At 38.9% G+C, this 18,285-nt stretch overlaps 1 pseudogene; it reads right to left on the bottom strand.

The window, feature by feature from the left end:
* Positions 1-15,493: 15,493 nt before the first annotated feature.
* LOC148110048 (ferritin light chain pseudogene) lies at positions 15,494-16,273 on the bottom strand (annotated as a pseudogene).
* Between the last annotated feature and the right edge of the window lie 2,012 nt (positions 16,274-18,285).

Genomic DNA, 18,285 nt, shown 5'->3' on the forward strand with positions numbered 1-18,285 from the left:
TTTACACTTTGAAGAGTCCCAAGAAAAGGAACGAGGCTAATTAATTAATAAAACAATATTCTCATCTAGATAGAAGAAAGGTGGGGGTGGGGCAGGGAAAGGTGGGGTAGAGTTATGCTCTTAACACCCAGGTGTTTTGTCATTTTCCTGACGTAAGGATACTTTTTTCATAATTTCATAAGGAAGTCTAGTACATTTTGTCCTTCTGTATGAAAACTGATTTTTGAAATTATGAACAAAGGCTCAGCGTTTTCATTACAGCAGAGTTGTGTACAACAGTAGAAACTAATTCTGCAGTGTTTACCTGTGCTACATTCTAAGGCACACACCCTGTACAGAGTCATTTTTTTAAAAAACCAGGATGAAGTTGGCCTGCTTAGAGCATTCCGTTTGAACTTACAGAGCAAACAAAATACGCTGCCCTATCGCCATGGCACATAGATACAAAACATGACTGAGCTGTGAAGCCATTAAAAACACACCACCAGAGCAAATTGTCAATGTAATCACACATCGACTCACTGCGTAATACAGATCTGATTCCCAGCCCCAGAAAGCAAGGCCCTGCTTTAAGCAATAGCGAAGTGCCTTCCATCTGTCTGCCCATGCAATCTGCCAGAAGAGAAATGCAGGCAAAGACGTTCCCCAGATCTGAAATGCTTTTATCTGTCCTTAGAGAGAGATTTCTTCCAGTCTTTGGATATTAGAGCGATCTACACTAGCACCGAAGAGGTAAAAGGCCGCGGGTTGCTTTTCCTGGAGCGGTCGGTAGTGCTAGCGGAAGAGATGTTGATTGAGAAAATAGGGCTTGTTGCAGTGCTGCCGCCGCCACCGCCGCTGCCGCTGCCGCTGCCGCCGCGGCCGCTGCTCGGGCTGGAGGCGTGGGGCAGTTGGCTGATCACTGATGCATATCAATAACCGTGTACTTGAGATTTCTCATGACATCATCATTACCTTGGTCTCCCGCGGTCTCGAACCTTTGACCTTGCCGGGCTGGTCCACATTTTGGCAGTGAAAGCCCCTCCAATGATGGCCCTTTTCTCCTTCTTTCAGACCGGGGGCAGCAGCACGCCAGCAAGACGGCATCTTCTCCTCCCCAGCCTAGAAGCCCTGTGAAATCGAGGATCTTCCCCCTAAAACACACACACACGAGATATGTGCAATCAAGCTGCCACCGCTTGGTAAACCGCTCACGGTGCCTAACCCAAAAGGATCAGGAGCAGATCCTTGAATCAGCTGTCACCTCTTCTATAGAATGGGATGTTTTTTTTCCTTCCTCCTTAACCTGCGCTGGAAATTGCCGTTGGCTTTATACATCTCTATAGAGAGAGGCTAAAGAGTCTTGCGTGAGAATGAAGCAATTTACAATGCAAATAGAGGCCTGTGGAGGGACGGATGCTGCTGCTCGCTCGTAACCGCTTGCTGCACCTTAATAGCTGGGTTTATTTTCTGATATTCATAGATGAATTGTTGGCTAACGCTGCCGGAGATTACTTGCTGAAAGGAAAAAAAAGTTCGGAATAAACTTTGAAAGCAACAGATCTCGTTTGGATGTTTTAGCCGCACACACAAACAGAAACCAGGTCATATTTACATGCAAGAAGGAATCTTACGCCCGGCAAGTGTCCTGGAGGACTACTCTTCGGTTCTACCAGAGAGATCGGGATCTGGAATCTGGCCAGAGGAAGACAGAGGCGTGTGAGGGAAGCGAGTTGTTATCTTTGGTTATCTAGCTGTATGAGTGTATTGGTCTTCATAAAGCTAGATAACCGAAAGTAAAAACTCCTTCAAGATCGCCGGGGAGCATGTGAGAATGAAAGACTACAACCAAGAGACAGTAAAAACCAGAAAGGTCAGGAATCCTTATTGAATCTAACTTTGTTTTTGTGTTTGCTTTTGTTCTTTTTCCTTATGATTAAAGGTGGGGTTAGAGGAAACTAAGTGACACACAGATGCCAAAATATAAAGGTGCCAGGTACTTTGAGAGGGGTTGTTACAGCTGCAAAGGAGAATTGTATAGTGCTAACAAGTAAAGATGCATGTGTAGTTTGTCCTACTTTAAGACAAAAGTTTATATGAGGGTGTTTTTTTTCCCCCCTTAGAAAGCTATTGTAGAGATGTCTGGTATCTAGTTTAAAAATGATTTCATAGTAGGTAGACCTAGGCTATTTCCTTCTGAGGTTCCCCTCCCCCGAAAAATTTGAAGATTATGCTTGAGGACTACACGTATTGGGGTTGTATGTCAAATTATATGAAATTAGACTTTCAGAAAAGTTTATAATGGAAGGTTAACAATCTGTATCTCTGAGGACATACAGCTAGCAGAGAAAATGCAAAAAAAAAAAAAAAAAGCAAAGGCTGATTTTTATTCTTCTATTCAAAATACAAGGACAGATGCTTCTCTGTTCCAAGAGGGTTTCCTTGAGGAAGCTACTGAAGCAGAAAGACATGATGGAGACGAGATCGCCTCCCCTCTTGTCAAAGTGTTAAAAAAATGTTCTGTCTTACTCTGCGCCTAGCATTGGAAATGAAAGTGACATTTACGCCACAACCCACGTGTGCGCCTCCTCTCTTTTTGTTTAAGGATGATCAGGTCTATCCAGGAAACAGCTCTGGCATCCCAAACTGAAATAATTAGGACGTATATAGACCTGACAAAAATGGAAAGGGGGTGGGGAATCTGAGGGTCTGTCCTGCCTAATTGATTCCGATAAACGGAATGCAGGAGATGTGAACGGCAGGACGCTCCGATTCCCACGCTCGGGGGCAAGTGGTAAAGCGGGCCCGGCAGCCTATGACAGACAGCCCTGTTGGGGGGTGGGGGTATGAAAAAAACATCAAGTGCACACACCATACTCATCTCCATCGCTTAAGAAAGTAGAGGCATTTCCCACCCACAGCCATCTGCAGCCTCCCAAATGGTACCACCAACTGGTCCGTAGCTGCTGCATACTGTCTGTTTCTGTTAATTTTATAACCGCTGTTTAATTTGGCCATAATTAAGTTCAGCTTTCTTCTTTGCTCAAGATTTTCAATATTTAAGGAAAGCTAGTAGAAAGCAGTTCCCAAAAAGTCCTGTTTCTGCCTGCCCTTCACGTCAAATTCTCAGTCTGTACTTTTGGCCTTGTGACCACCTTTTGGCTTTTGTTTTGGGTGGATTATATCTAAAAAATACATACTCTGTAGTGGACATTATTATCACTTCATCAGGCTGTTTACCCCTTAACATGATATCTTTAGGAACTTGGCCTAATTATGCTAGTAGACACACACTGGAAGTAAAACTATAAAATCATCAGCCTACAGAAAGTTAATTACAATAGTAATATGATAAAAGGTTGTTTTGGTATCATCCCAGTGAGATGAATTCTATACAGCCATTTTTATTGAATCTAAAAATGACTATACTTAGCAGAAACTTTGGGGCTTTGGAGGTCCCCACTGCAATCTTTTCATAAAAGTTCTTACATTTTTCCATGTGTCATAGCAAACATTTGTATAGGCGTTAAATGTAAATACAAACATTGCAGTAAGAAAATGCCTAAAATGGCCTGTTATCTTCCATGTGGCCTGGATTACTGACAATCTCAAATCCCAAATAAACAATTTTTCTTCAAAACCGTTACATTTTCCTTTGTAGCTTCAGCACCTTATAAGATTCCAGACTGGAGAATCCTGTAAACCCACTGTTAGTTTCAGTTAGAAACTCTGAGAGACTTTATTAACGTAAATTCTCATTATGGCTGCTGAACACGTGCCAAAGTTTTACTACTGTAGTGACCGTTGAGAAGACCCTTGTTTATTTACATTTGAAGCACTGTTTGTGCAAACAACCTTTCATTGTTAAGTGCCTGTATTCCTTTCATTTACTTCATGTCCAGGGGTGCTATTTACCTAGAACCATTGTCTACTACAATTAACATTTACATTACAAAGTGTGTGGTTTTCTTTCTCAAGGAGGTTCAATTAAGGCAATAAGATGTTTGCTAGGGAAACCTATTGTTTACTGAAAGCACTCAATGGAGTCAAATTACTGACGCTTTTGCTTACATCTTGGTCTTTTATGTAAACGTGTTAAATATAGCATCTAAGGAAAATAAACAATATTATAATTATGTGTTTGCCATTGTCATATCAAACTTGCTTTGTACCATACTAATGTTACATGACTTATCGATCAATAAAAATACATTTCAATGTTATTATTTTCATTTTATTTTTTGCTGTTCCACTATTCCTGCTGCAACATGTCCCAATTTTTCTTTTTTCTATTGCACATCAAACTTCTGACATTTTGTTTTATTTGTGTGTGTTGAAGAGAGGTACTATATCTGAGCATGGGTCTGAAGGATGTCCAAGGTAATCTCTACAGTGACCTTATAATAAGGTGATATTTCTTTGAAATCTGAAATATTCCAAAGGCATGTACATATAAGTCAAAAGAAGTGTAAATATCAGTTAAGTAGTTCTTTGAAAGCTAGTTTTAACATTGGCAGAAACCGGATCAAGTTTATTTAGCATACCACTGCATTGTAAAACAGTTGGAGTGAAGTTGCAGGTTGCGTGAGTATGCATGTTAACTAGTGGGAACCAAGCGCAGTCTTTGTGAAAGGGGAGCAGCAGATTGCTGTGCAAGGCCAATGTTAAAAAGGCAGCTGAATTTAACACCATCTGGAAGAAAAGATCCCTTCACGACTTTCTCACACCGTCAGACAAAACTAGTGTCTCTTGTTCCGAGCCCTTGTCTATGCAACCATACAATACTGAGTCATTATACTTTTGCTGAGAGAAAATTTGAGAACACAATATGGGTAACCAGTGAATGACCAAGTTTCATTGTGCCCGCTTAAGTCGATTGAAATCTACGTCTAGAGCTATGAATGGTAGTATTGTTTTCCTCACCAGGGCTGTACTAAATGTCAGCACAGTGTAAAGAAAAACTTGAAGTCTGCAAATAACTTACCAGATCTCAATTATAATATTTTCCCACACTAGAACTAATATCATTGCGAGGGGCTACATTGCAGAAAATACAAAAAGAAACGAAAAGGAATAGAGAGTTCATTTAGAAGTTATTTTATCCAGACAAACATTTTAATTTTCTGATGGGAACTTCAATTCAGGCTGCAGGCTGGGTTGAGAAACGGAATTCATTACTGGGAAGTTCAAGTTACAAAAATGCTTCTTATGCAATTAAAATAGAATAAAACAAACAACTACTCCCACCTGAAACCCTCCCTTCTTAGATATAAAGATCTTGACTCTACTTGGGTTTTATTGCTTTAGCTCTGCTTAGAATTATTAGTATGAATCTAGCCTAAATTTTGCTTGAAATTTTGGCAGACACTGCTCTTTCAGAGTTTGCCACTATGATTGACATTGCAAAAGAACATCATAGATGTACATTTCCAAAAATATGCAACATTCTGGCACCTCCCTACGTGGATTCTGGTACCCTCAGGAATACACCTCCCTTTGTGTTACGCCTCCTCCCCATTTTCTAACTTTCCTTTTCTCATGATGTGTGTGAATCAGTTATTATACCTAGATTTAACATTCACATAATCGATTTAACTGTAAACAGTCAGAAAAAGGAAACAGAACAGTTCAAAAGAGTAAAAGGAGTTGGTTGTGTATGTTTTATTGGGATGTCTATTTTAAATATAATTGACTTTGCAATTTTGTTATTGTGTCACCAAGTGTCGCATAGTTCTTAACATGTAAGTGCAAAACAATGAGTAATTGCTGTTTTGCTGAATAATACATCTGAGTTGCCAACGTCAAAGGTATTATTTTGTGTATTTCTAAACAGGAGCGTTAACTGCAGGTTTTGACATCTAGAATCTTTTCATGAAATACTTAAAAATTGGCCAATAAAATGACACTTGTGAAAGAATATAAAGATATAACCAACTAATTTTCCTTGTCCTACTTTCTACTAGAAAATTAACAATGAAAAGTCACTCAATAATAGAATCATAAAGGATATAACATAAAAACACAGTCATACAGAAAAATCCAAAACAACAACAAAAGTGGAAATTGGGTAGAGGTAAAAAAAGATACACAGGAAAAACTCCTGCAATATCTTTGCAGGATGTGAGTGGATATATCCACCAGTATCAGCCCCCTAGTGAAGTTACCATTAATGTGCATAGTAATGAGATAAAAGCATTATTTACATTCAAAATGAATTATTTTCTCAAAGTGGCTTTTCTTTAAGTCTTCTTAAACAATACATTTCCACCAGTGCTGTTTAATTTTTAAATTGAAACTATTTTCTTAGTTGGAAAAATATGAATTCTAATTTGATTTTGTATAGTCTTTGATGAAAATTAAGAAACCACTTGAATAAGAGATAAGGATAAGTATATATCACGTTCCTAAAGGTTCTTCCTATTTATAGACTACATTCAAACGGCTCAAGACAGTTTAGCATTTTGAGAATTTTGAATTTTTCAGAAATGGAGAGATAAAGCCAAAGGTTTTATTTTCTAATGTAGCTAGAAAATGATGAAACAATGTGTAACTGTTTATCTAATTTTTTTCCTATGGGTCTGTTCCTCTGGAAATGCCATTGTAGCTTAAGAATATTCATACCCTTTCCCACTGTCTTGCTGTGACTTAGCTTTTCCCTAGTAAGTTAGGGTAAGTAAAACACACCTTACATATGATGTTGCATTTGGATGGATGATGGGGGTGGAGGTGGTGAGATGGGCAACAAAGACAAGGTGTCCTTTAGAAATTAATGAGGAAAAAGACACCTATAATGCTGGCCCAATTGTTTTAACGTTAGTACTTCGAGACAGCTGAACAGGTCCTACAGTGACAGGGCATGTAAGGTAGTTCTTCAGTGTCTCCAGATTTTAATGGATGGCTTTGTTATCCTGTTTTTGTGTTCATCGGTTTCTTAGCACAAGTTAACCTAGTACAGAAATCAGCAGAAACCTTCATTCTCATCTGCTTAGAGAACCCATTTCACCCCTTTTGGGAATCGTTCGACTTTATTGTGGAATTAATTCTAAAGATGGAATGGAAATGAAAAGTATATAGTTATGATTGCTCCTAAAGAATGTCTGCTTGCCCTCAATCAGGGTCGCGAGAGTTAGTGCACTTCCTTAGAAAGGTGATGACCATCTTTGAGGTGGGAGCATGTGGCTTTCCGCTTTGCAGCCAACTGCCAGACCACAGGGGGTGGGACTTTAAAAAGTGAAGATAATCGACTTTATTCAGGGAAATATGGAGTTCAGAGCCATATTTGTTCAAAGAGAAGCACATCACTGTGTTTGGTGGTTTGACTGAGGTTTAGCTGAGCTCCCGCACAACGCATTCTTGAGATCTAAAAATAGCCAGGCTTAGCAGTCGCATTGCAAGGTGCTTGGCGTGGGCGGTGCACAGAGGAGACAGCCGACTCTGTGACTGGCTGCGGAACTGGCTGGGCTAGGCAGTGGCAGCGGCGAAGGCTGCCGGCTTGCCGCCGGGCAGCACGACGCCTCCCGGTGACCGCCAACAGCCAGAGTCCTCCTACAGCTGTGGCTGCTTGCGGCCCTTTCCTGAAGCGGGCGTCTGATTGGTGTTTCCCGGGAGACGGGCTGCCAGAGCCGCCAGAGCTGCTGGAGCTGGTGCGCCGGCGCGCGCGCTCCCGCGACTGGCGCGCGCTCTTCGCCGGCGCGCGGCGGGGCCGCGGGGGGCGCGCTGCGGCCCAGGTAGCCGGCTGGGAGGCCTCCCAAGTTTGCGCGAGCTCAAGTTCCCGCGCCCGCCCTCCAAGGTTTGAGAACCGTAGAGGGGGGCCGGCAGCCTTCCTCTGCCTGGCATGCTGAGTTGCATCCGCTAGGGCTGTTCTGTTTTTTTATTTGCCCGCCCTTCGGCCCCTCACCAGCGACCTCGGTCCTGCTTCTGCGCCAGCTCCGGATTGCGGTTGCTTAGGAATCTCTGAGTTGGGCTTGTGCATGAGGGTGGCATCGGGGTTTAGTCACGTCAGGACGTCGGCTGGAGCAAGGGATCTAGCTGCGGCCACCTCCTTCGCAGGGCCCCTTACTCAAGCTAGCAGGCAACTTGTGTTTAAGGGGCTTTCCTTTGCTAACTGTTGCACTAGTTCTGCCCAGGAATCTTCCCTGGATATGATCAATATCATTGATAAAGATATTGTGCTCCCCTCCCCCCATTTTTAAAAAAGATTCTATTTATTTATTCGACAGAGATAGAGACAGCCAGCGAGAGAGGCAACACAAGCAGGGGGAGTGGGAGAGGAAGAAGCAGGCTCATAGCGGAGGAGCCTGATGTGGGGCTTGATCCCATAACGCCGGGATCACGCCCTGAGCCGAAGGCAGACGCTTAACCGCTGTGCCACCCAGGCGCCCCTCCCCCCATTTTTTAACCTAGTGAAAAGCTAAAGGAAAGAGCAACCCTCCCCCCACACATACCCTGGGAAGCTCTTGGAGAAGGAAGTTTTCTGAATCAGGAACCAGGGTTGGTGAGCACACTCCGCTCTGGGGCCTTCCCTGGATCAACTTCCACTTCTGCCCCATTGCCCATTCTGGACCCAGCGCGCATCTCTTCCCTATCAGATTTGCAGGAAATATTAATCTCCCTGTTGGGTGGATACAGTAGAACTTGTTCAGAGATTACTTTAAAAAGAGATCTGGGTCTTAAGCACTTACTAAAGCCAGTTAATAACATCATGCATGGACATTTAAACTTGTTGTAAGTTGCAGAGAGGATTAGTGGGAAGTCACGCTGTGCGCAGCTAATGATACCATCTTAACTCTAACCGGGCTAAATCCACCTCGTCCGGCGCAGGTCCAGCTCTGCGGACCTCGGGTGAGGTTGGGAAAGAGGAGGGTCTTGGAGCAGCGCAAGAGGGCGGAAACAGGAGGAGCCACTCTGGTCCTCGTTTCAGGTGATGGTCACTCGTCCTGGGAGATTGCGGGCGATCTTGCGGATAGGTGGGCACGAGCACTGGGACGAGGGCACAGGCTTCCTGGTGTACGTGTACGCGCCACAGCCCACAGGCTGTGCTTTAGTGACACTAAAGGACATTTACCTACATGTAAAGCAGGTTTGATTTCATTCACCAAAGAGTGCACCAAGGTCTGTAGCAAGCTCAGGTGAGGTTGTGGGATTCCCACGGTGGTGGCTTTCTGCTACTGATCGATTTGCATTACAAAGGCCGTTTACTTTCAGTTCTCTTACAAAAGTAGTCAAGCTCAGTATTTCACAGGTAAATTTCGAAGCATATTATTAACAACTTCCTGTCATAGGCTTGCTCAACTGGTTTCAAACTGATTACTGTTTTAAGGCAGTTTTCGACTACTTTATGACAGGGCCAATTAGAAATAATCTTGGAAAAATGCTTCGAAAATGCTGCGTTATTAAAACACTCACCTAACAATATTCATTTGGTTCTGTCACTAAGTAGCTATCTGACGGATATCTTGTGTTCTCAGAGTTTCTTTTAATAGTCACTGGCCCTGGGAAAACAAGCTATCAGGAGGATTTTAACTGCCACCTGGCTCTTGGATTTTTCTTTCTTTTTTTTTTAGTTTTGAATTCAAACTTGACAAGGTTAAAATGTTTATGTCTTATATAATTGCTAGTGGGAGACTGGAAATAACTATAGATGCTAATCACTGTAATAAATGGTGAAAACTTGTAAATGAACCTCTTGGGAAAAGGAATGTGTGCTAATAATAATAATAATAATAATAAGCACTTCCTCTGAATCAGTCCACAAAAATGATTTGCAGAATGTTACGCAGGATATTTCTCAAATCTTTGTCTTTTAGGGGAAAAAATATAATCTACATATATAACCATACATGCACATATATAAATGAGTTGAAGAATTGCTAACCAGTATTATTAAGAAATATTTTCCCTGAATAAATATTTCAAATATAATTAATTTATGCACTTATCGACCCTGGTCTAATGAAAAAAAAAAACTTACCATAATTTATTTGGAGGTAATGCCTTCATGAGGACAATGATAGATTTAATATCATTGAAATTCAGAATCTATGCACTTACTTCCTGTCAGGACTACATCTCTTGTATAGTAATAATAAAAGTGTACTTAGTCCTTATTTTTAATTCAGTGAGCATTATGAAGGTACCTGAAACTGTTGCATGAATTTAACAGTCTTTGAGAGGAGCTCAAATAATGGATTTTAGGCCTTATTTTTAGAAAGCACATAGTTTGTACATAGAAGCTGCTCAATATATATCATTTTAAAGTATTGAATTATCCTTGAAATATATGATCTATATACAAAGTTAAATTAGTAGTGGCTGACAGGAATCTGAAGTTGAGGATGTTGAACAGTCTGGAATAGTTTGAAAACTGTTTAGGAGCTTTAAATATAAAGTTATCATCATGACAAGTGGCTTTGAAAAGAATGGAAGAAAAATAATTTGATAGGTCTTTATCTTTAGGGTCTGTAGTACATGCCTCTTGAGTGATTCTGGTAGTGAAAATATCTAGACAGCAAGGAAATAGGGATTAATTGATGAATTCATATTTGTATTGTTTTATAAAGTAACTCTTAAGACAATTTGTAGGTACTTAGATTAATATAAAAAAATAACAAGTTTAGCTGTCCCCAAATAAAGTTAGAAATCGCTGAGTAGCTTAGATTTTCACACTCAAGTCTCATGCTCAATTATAGTCTAAAATCTGAGTTTGCAGATATGACATGGGACTCTAGTGATTCAAACAGCATAGTACAAATACTGCATATATTTCTGCCAAATTTGTCTCACATGGACTAGCTGCTAAGGAAGAATCCATAGCATGACTGAGCTAACAGAAAGTGTGTTACCTTTCCAAGAGGTAATCCCTCCATTTGCATGCGGTGCCCACTGACAAGAGAGAGGACTTGAATTTCTGTCATTTTTCTGGAATTCAGCCTTAAGGTCTATATCATCAGTTCAAAATAACATGAACAGTAATTTATGCTAACCAATAATTATTATTAAGACAAAATTATTTTCTTGGCCAATAGAAATAGAAATTTGGCTTTAAATTCAACTTAACTACCTCCATTTTATTAGAGATTGTCTAATTCAATTTTGATTTTTCAAATTGCTTTTTATATTATGAAGAACCTTCTGCATAAAATGTAGTTTGAAAAGAGAAAAATATTTATGCTTTTATCATTTTAAGTGATCAAATACTGCAGTGCTAGATATTAGAATATCATGTGCATCAATACATTATTAACTTAATCTAATGCTCAGAGTCATTACCACAGTCATGGGTGTCTTTCTGATATCTCTCCAGTCCACTGGATTTTGAAGTGTGATTATGTAAATTTTCTACTGATAAATAAATGACTATAATTGTACTTGAAATACCACTCAAATTCTTAAGACCATGGCATCTAAATAATATATTATGCATTCTTTAATTATTTATCAAGACTAATTCAAAATAACTGTAGGGTAAAGCATACATTTATTTTTAAATAGCCATCCTTTCCCCCAATTTTTTTTCTACACCAGGTTAAAAAATATCCCAGATACATAATATAATAAAAAATCATTAAAAAAAAAAAAAAAGAAAAAAAAATATCCCAGATGGTGGAAGTATGGAGAGATAAGTAAAAGGTTGATAAGTAGAGTAAACAACAAGTTTATTCCTCAAGGAAACATCTCTGGTCTGGCCAATAATACTATCACCATGATGCAATTTTTATGGCATGTGATCTTAATACCAGTTCAGTAAGGGTATTTTGGTGACAGAAGAAATCACGCTTAAATGTTAAACATCAGTGTAGAAATTCCTCACTATTACTTGACAAAGAAAAAGGGAAAAGTTGGCAGGAAAAAAAAATTCACCGATGGGTATTTTTTAAGTTCTTTTATAATCATAGTAGGGAAATTATAATCTTGAGTTATAAAATTTGAGTAAGGATTACACAACCACATAACACTAAATGTAAAGTATGGCTTTCCTTCATTTAATTACAGCCATAGAAAATCACAATAATCGAATGGTACCTTTTCATTGTTTAACATTGCAAGGCTGTATTCAGAACTCTTGTACTGTGCCTTTAAAAGAAGCCTCTGTGTGTGTGTGTGTGTGTGTGTGTGTGTGTGTTTTACCTACATAAATTCTAATTGCAGAATCCACTCTAATCACCATGTAGAAATCATCTGAAGCCTCATAAGTTCATGAGCTACACACTTTTCTTTTTTATTCTGCAGACCACACCTTATCTGGTTGCTAATGAAATACAGGAGATTGATTGCAGAAAATCTTCAAGGGAATATTTGCTGTACCACATATAGTAAGCTCCATTTGGTGCATTAGCATTTAGCCATTTTATGCAAATTTAGAGAAAATGACTCATGTATATGATTTAATATGCATCAGCGATAACTCATACCACCCTTATAAGAAAAAAGAAATTAAAAATTCATTAGAAAACTAGACTAGTGTCACTACATGGTTAAAACATTATTAAAGCATATTTCAATGTTTTGCTTACACTAGTGTTCTCATCATGGTGCCACCATTTCATGACAAAGGCCGTAGAGGAGAAAACATTCAACTTAAAATGTCTGCTGGCACACATCGCTGGATTTGTGTGTCACTAAACAATGAGCGAGCATAGCCTTGAATACCAACTATTTAATTAGCACTTTTGGAAACCATGCATAGAAAATAGCTCATTTACATGCATCTGCTTAGCGATTAGTCCCATAAAAAGCTACCATTTTTTTTGTTGTTTAATATAGCGAGCATTTTACCATCGGCCATGAAAAAAAATCAAAACATATGTTATTATTTTCAAATCCTGAAATTCAGAGATTTAATTAAAACAGGCAAAAGTCTTCATATTTCTCTTCAAGGTATATTTAAATTATTTAATTTAACCTTAAGTGTACCATAAAAGGCTGGATACAAGTAATAATTAAGAACTTCAAAGGGCAACGGAAACCCTCTAACAGTCCTTGGTTTAATTAAAGGCTATTATTAGAAAGCTCTCGAATATACAGTTACATTTAATGACAAGTGATGGCTAGTAAAAGCTGTGTTTGAAAGTTATGAGTATCTTATTCTAAATACAGTTGATAGGGTGTAGAAAGTATTGCTATCATTTCATTTTGAAAATAAATGACATGTATTTCTTGAAAAATCAAACTGATAACATTAAAAACCTGTTAGTTTAAGATGCTTTGCTTTTCATTAATTCTCTAGTCTACACATACCTGTCATGATCAGAAATTAATTGTATGCTTCTTAAAAAACATTTCTGCCAATTTAGTTGTCTTTAAGAGGTATTTTTTTGAATACAGTGGTGTATTTATGAAGCCATGTATATAATGTGTATGGATGAATTAACAATAAAAGTGGACTTTACTAGTGTATTTTGAAATGTAACATTCTTTTTTGGAATGTGGATTGATATTTAATATAATAGTAATAATTTATTTTTTAGAAGTTTATATTATCTTCCACATTTGTGTAAGTAGAGAATTGGCCCAAAAAACAGGTGATTCTAAATACATTCTAGAAAGTGTATAAACCATATAGAAAATAGGAATGGGTCATTTATGTAAAATTTGCTCTTTATCACGAGTAATTATGCTTATTGTACTAGTTTGCTCTGTATGTATTTATACAGGGAATTTAGTTGGAATTTGCATAAAATTCAGGGCAGATGAGTAGAGTGTGATATACACACACACATATATATATTCTGAAGTGAAATTGAACAAATATTTTAAGAGTTATTTAGAACATTTTACTGATTCTGCTTGTTAATTATCTTTAGTAATTGGCTTATAAAGCATTTATAGTAAAAAATTCCTTACTTATTAAGCATATAAAATTTTAATTTTATGAGAAATCTATTATTTTGAAAAAGTGATACTGTTTTCCTTGTTCACTGTGGACCAGTGACCTACACCATGAAATGTTTGGTCTAAGAAAGATTGTGTGGTTTAAATATGTAGCTATGAATCTATATCTGCGTAGCTTATCTATCCAGTTACATAATGTACTGTATGTATGTGGTCTACCGTGTAAGACAAGTGTGCTCCTGATGTGCCTTTTTCTATGGCAGGTTTCTTTCATTTGAAAATTTTTTTTTTACTTCAATTTCTTATTTTATCTTCCTTATAACCAGTATTATTCTTTATTTGTTTATTATACTCACCCTACTTCCCTCCTGCATAGACACTCAGAATTTAAGGTTTGTAAGTAGAAAACTTACTGATCTTGTTCACTGCTGAATATCCTGCACCTGGAACGGTGTTGGACAGATAGTAGATGCTCAATGATTATTTGTTAATCGAAGAATGAATACATTTAAATATGAGATTGATCTTTCTGAGATAGCTAGCTGTTACCCTATGGATCTAAGGAATTGGTTTAGATAGACTGATTCTCCCAACATGGAAGCCTTCTTGAAGCTGCCCAGGTTTGATGAGATTATCTTTCCTGGATAGAATAAAACCACTGTTTGGTTTCGGGGTTAGTGATGACTGCAAAGAAACTTGTAATCTAGATTTTTCAAAGTTCAGTTGTAGGAGAATTACATATATATTTGAGATCTTATCTTTGATATACGGAATATCAAGTGGTTCATAGAACACAGCCAAGTTAACTGGACACATGGGAACTGAATCCTAAAACACAGAATTATTAAAACATATTCCAAAGAAATATTTTACAAGGAATTTTAATATTTTTCTTTTACTTTGTTTTGATTCAAATATCTAATTCATAAAAGCGTGCTGTTTGTAAATGGCCTGAAATGCTTACAATTTTAATGATAAAGAAACAGATGTGAGTCAGAGTCTCCCCGAGGCCTGACCTTCTTCTTAATTATGTTAGGACCATTTTTGAAATCTCCATTTCTTTCCTTAGAATACTAGGGCATTATGAATAAAGATATGGTTATGTAACTAAACAGTGCTCCTATGACTTAAAAATTAACCTGAGTGTCTAACCTGCAATCCAATAGTTACAGAGAATTTAAATCATTGATTATAATTTCGAGCAGAAATTGGAATATATCATTTGGTATAATCAGTGAAAATGTATCTTTTCACATTTTCATACAACATGGGTTAAAAATAACAAACGTAAGATGGGAAGCTCAAATCAATGAAATGTTTACAGGGCTCTTATTCCCACCAATAAGGTTCTAAGGTTCTCAGAAAATAACCAGTAGTAGATTGAGTCCATAAAAGAATAAGTATACATATTCATAAGACCAGGCAGTTAGAAAAGTGAGTCACCAAAAAAGCCCAGCCCTTTTCTATTTATCTACCACTGAGAAAGAATGTTCTTCTCCCCCGCCCCCCCCAACGCCCCGCCCCTCAAAAAGCTTTTTTGTTTCCATTTGTTCCACAATTTAGGCAAGGGTTCCAGGGTGGTGAAAAAGCTGCCTAGTGGCTGCAGGCAGAGGCTCAGGCAGAAGCCCTGGCATCAGGGGTTTGCCAGAGGGGTCCCTCAAAGCCTGCTGGGCTCCTGAGGCTTCTAGTCATAATCGAGGGTGAGCCTTTCTAAAACATACTGGCCCAGCCCCGCCTGCAGGCCAGCCCGCCTGCGAGGTTAGCCAGGTGGTCGCCATGTTCTTGATGAGGTTCCCCTCCTGACCTAGGAAGTGGTTATTTAGGAAGTCACGGAGAAGGGCGTCTGCGCATGTAGAACCAAAGGCACGCAGATCCCAAAGGACTTGGTTCAGGTTCTTCTCCAGAACCACCGCGATTTCCACGGTGTACAGGCTTTTACGCCACTCATCCTCAGACGGCTTCTGTACTACGGGAAACAGGTCACAGCGGCAGCGCCGAGCGCGCTGGTTAATTACATCTTCAAGGGACTCTTGGGCCCTCACGCTTCTCCTCAGCCAACTCGGCAGAAGCGGCGCATGCCCTCCTGAGCCACATCGTCGTAGCTGAAAGAGAAGCCCACAGAAAGGTAGGTGTAGGAGGCCTGCAGATGCATGTTGGCCTGGCAGTTGACGGCAGCTTCCACCTCCTTGGAATAATTCTGTCAAATCTGGTAGCTGCTCACGGTTGATTGGCAATACAGAGCAAAGCTTAAAAAAAAATTGTGTTGCTTGATTTTGGGGGCAGGGGATGGCTGAAAGGTGGCTCCCAAAGTTGTAACTGGAAGAGAGGTTGAAGGGTGGCTGGAGGCTGTGCAAATGGCGTCAAACACCGTTGAAGTAAGAGAGAGATCCGCAGGCGGCAGGGTGCACTGCCAAGTAAAAATGTTAGGATTTGGGAGTTGGGTTAAACATTTGATTAAGCCCATTAACTCTTTCATATTATTAAGGTATTATTTTAGTCTGTGAATGCATTTTTGGAAGCTACAGTGGATTTTATGTTGGTGCAAAAAGGCGCCAAATGATTCCCCGGGAGATATAATAGACTTCTCAAGTCATGTGTCTTGAACATCGTGACTGACTGGAATCCGGTAAAATCAGGATCCAAACTGATGCTGTCGGCAGAGTTCATTATAAAGCAAAGAAGAGAATTCTGATTATATATTTTATCAGGTAATTTTCATGCTTCTGACTTTTAATTAAAATAGAAGTCTCCACTGTGTAAGTGGCCATACTATTTACTACACTAAAGGTAGAGCTAAATATGAGGAAATCAATGAAGAATTTCGGGGCTAATAGAAAATCTATTAACCAGAAAGTATGTATTGAGTACTTTATCAGAGTATACAGTGCGAAGGGCTAATTATATGTTTGGCAGTGTAGGGTTGGGAGATATAGAGATGGAAAGCTTTGGAAGAGGACTTAGAGAAAGTGTAAGAAATGATGCTAACTTTAAGAAACCTAACATCTGGTTGAAGAGACTAGATTAATAAATATGAAAAATTAGTGAATAATGTACGACTATTGAAATCTGGGATGCTCATTAATAGTATTATAGGAATGTACAGTAAAGATAAATCATTGTGAATACCTAAGGAAAGCTTAGTAAAGAAAGTAATATTTGCAGCTTTGTATTTGAACTTTGAAAGATTTGTAGAATTAAGACAGAAGGGAAAGTATTGTGGCCCAGAAAACCAAAATGATTTATGATGACCTGAATGCATCAGTGAACAAAGCATGTTTTTGAGAGTGAGAGAGAGGAAGTTTATACTCAGTAATGGTGATTAATATTTGTGGATAGGTAGAATAAGGCCAGATTACTTGAAACTTGGCTATTAGAGAGAGACATGATGATGAAAATTATGCAGTTGTTCCGGATTTCTTCTTTATATATTCAACAAATATTTATTGAGCATCTACTATGTGCAAAGTACTGTGCCAAGCACTGGGAGAATAGTGGTGAACCAAAACCAATTCTTACTCAACCTCATGAAATTGTATTCTAGCAGGAAGGCTAGACTTTGAAAAATTAACTATGCAATTGACTAATTATGGTTATAATTAGTTCTACAAAGAGGGTAATACAGAGTACCATGAAACAGTGTAACTAGTTTGGAACAGGGGTGGTGTTAGGGAAGCTTGCCTTAAGAAGTGATGTTTGAGTTGAATTAAAGAGGGAGTAGAGATGACTGAACAAAGGGGAAGGAGTGTGAGCAGAACTTGATAGTGGGAAGAGACAGGACATGTCAAGGTCAGTAGACAGGAGGAACCCTACCATGTTTGAAGAACTTCAAGATCAGTGTGACCTAGACTACAGAAATACATAAAAAAAATACAGAACGGTCTAAGATGAGGTTAGAGAGGTAGGAAGACAAGATCATGCAGACTTTGTAGGGTTTTGTCTTTGAATGAAGTGTGGTGAAAAGCTACTGAAGGATTTTTAAGCAAGAGAGTGGCATGTTTGGATTACATTTTTAAAAGATGATTCTGCCTTTATTATGGATTGGAGGAAGGCAAGGGTAGGTGAGGGAAACTGGTAATGAAGCTGAGGTAATAGTTGAGTTAAGAGATGTTGATGGTTTGGACTAGAGTGGTTGTAGGGAAAATGGAGGGAGGCAAATAGATTAGTGAGGTGTTTATGAGGCAAAACTGACCGGATACACAAAATGAGGAAAGTAGTCTTTAGTTAGTTAGTTAGTGAGTTAGTTAGTTTTAAAGTAGGCTCCATGCTCAACGTGGGGCTTGAACTCACGACCCTGAGATTAAGAGTGCTCTAAGGACTAAGCCAGTGAGGTGACCCAGAGGAAAGTAGTATCTAGAGAAAGGTTCACTGTCATCAATTTTCACGTGGACCAAAGTGGGCCGAGTATGGATATAGAGAAGCCGCTTGGAGTTTGTTGCAGTAATCTGAGAAGGTGATGAGACCTGAAACTGGGAATGG

This window comes from Ursus americanus, chromosome 5 (assembly GCF_024610735.1).
Source record: "Ursus americanus isolate L20-20 chromosome 5, mUrsAme1.1.p, whole genome shotgun sequence".
In the NCBI taxonomy this organism is placed as follows: domain Eukaryota; kingdom Metazoa; phylum Chordata; class Mammalia; order Carnivora; family Ursidae; genus Ursus; species Ursus americanus.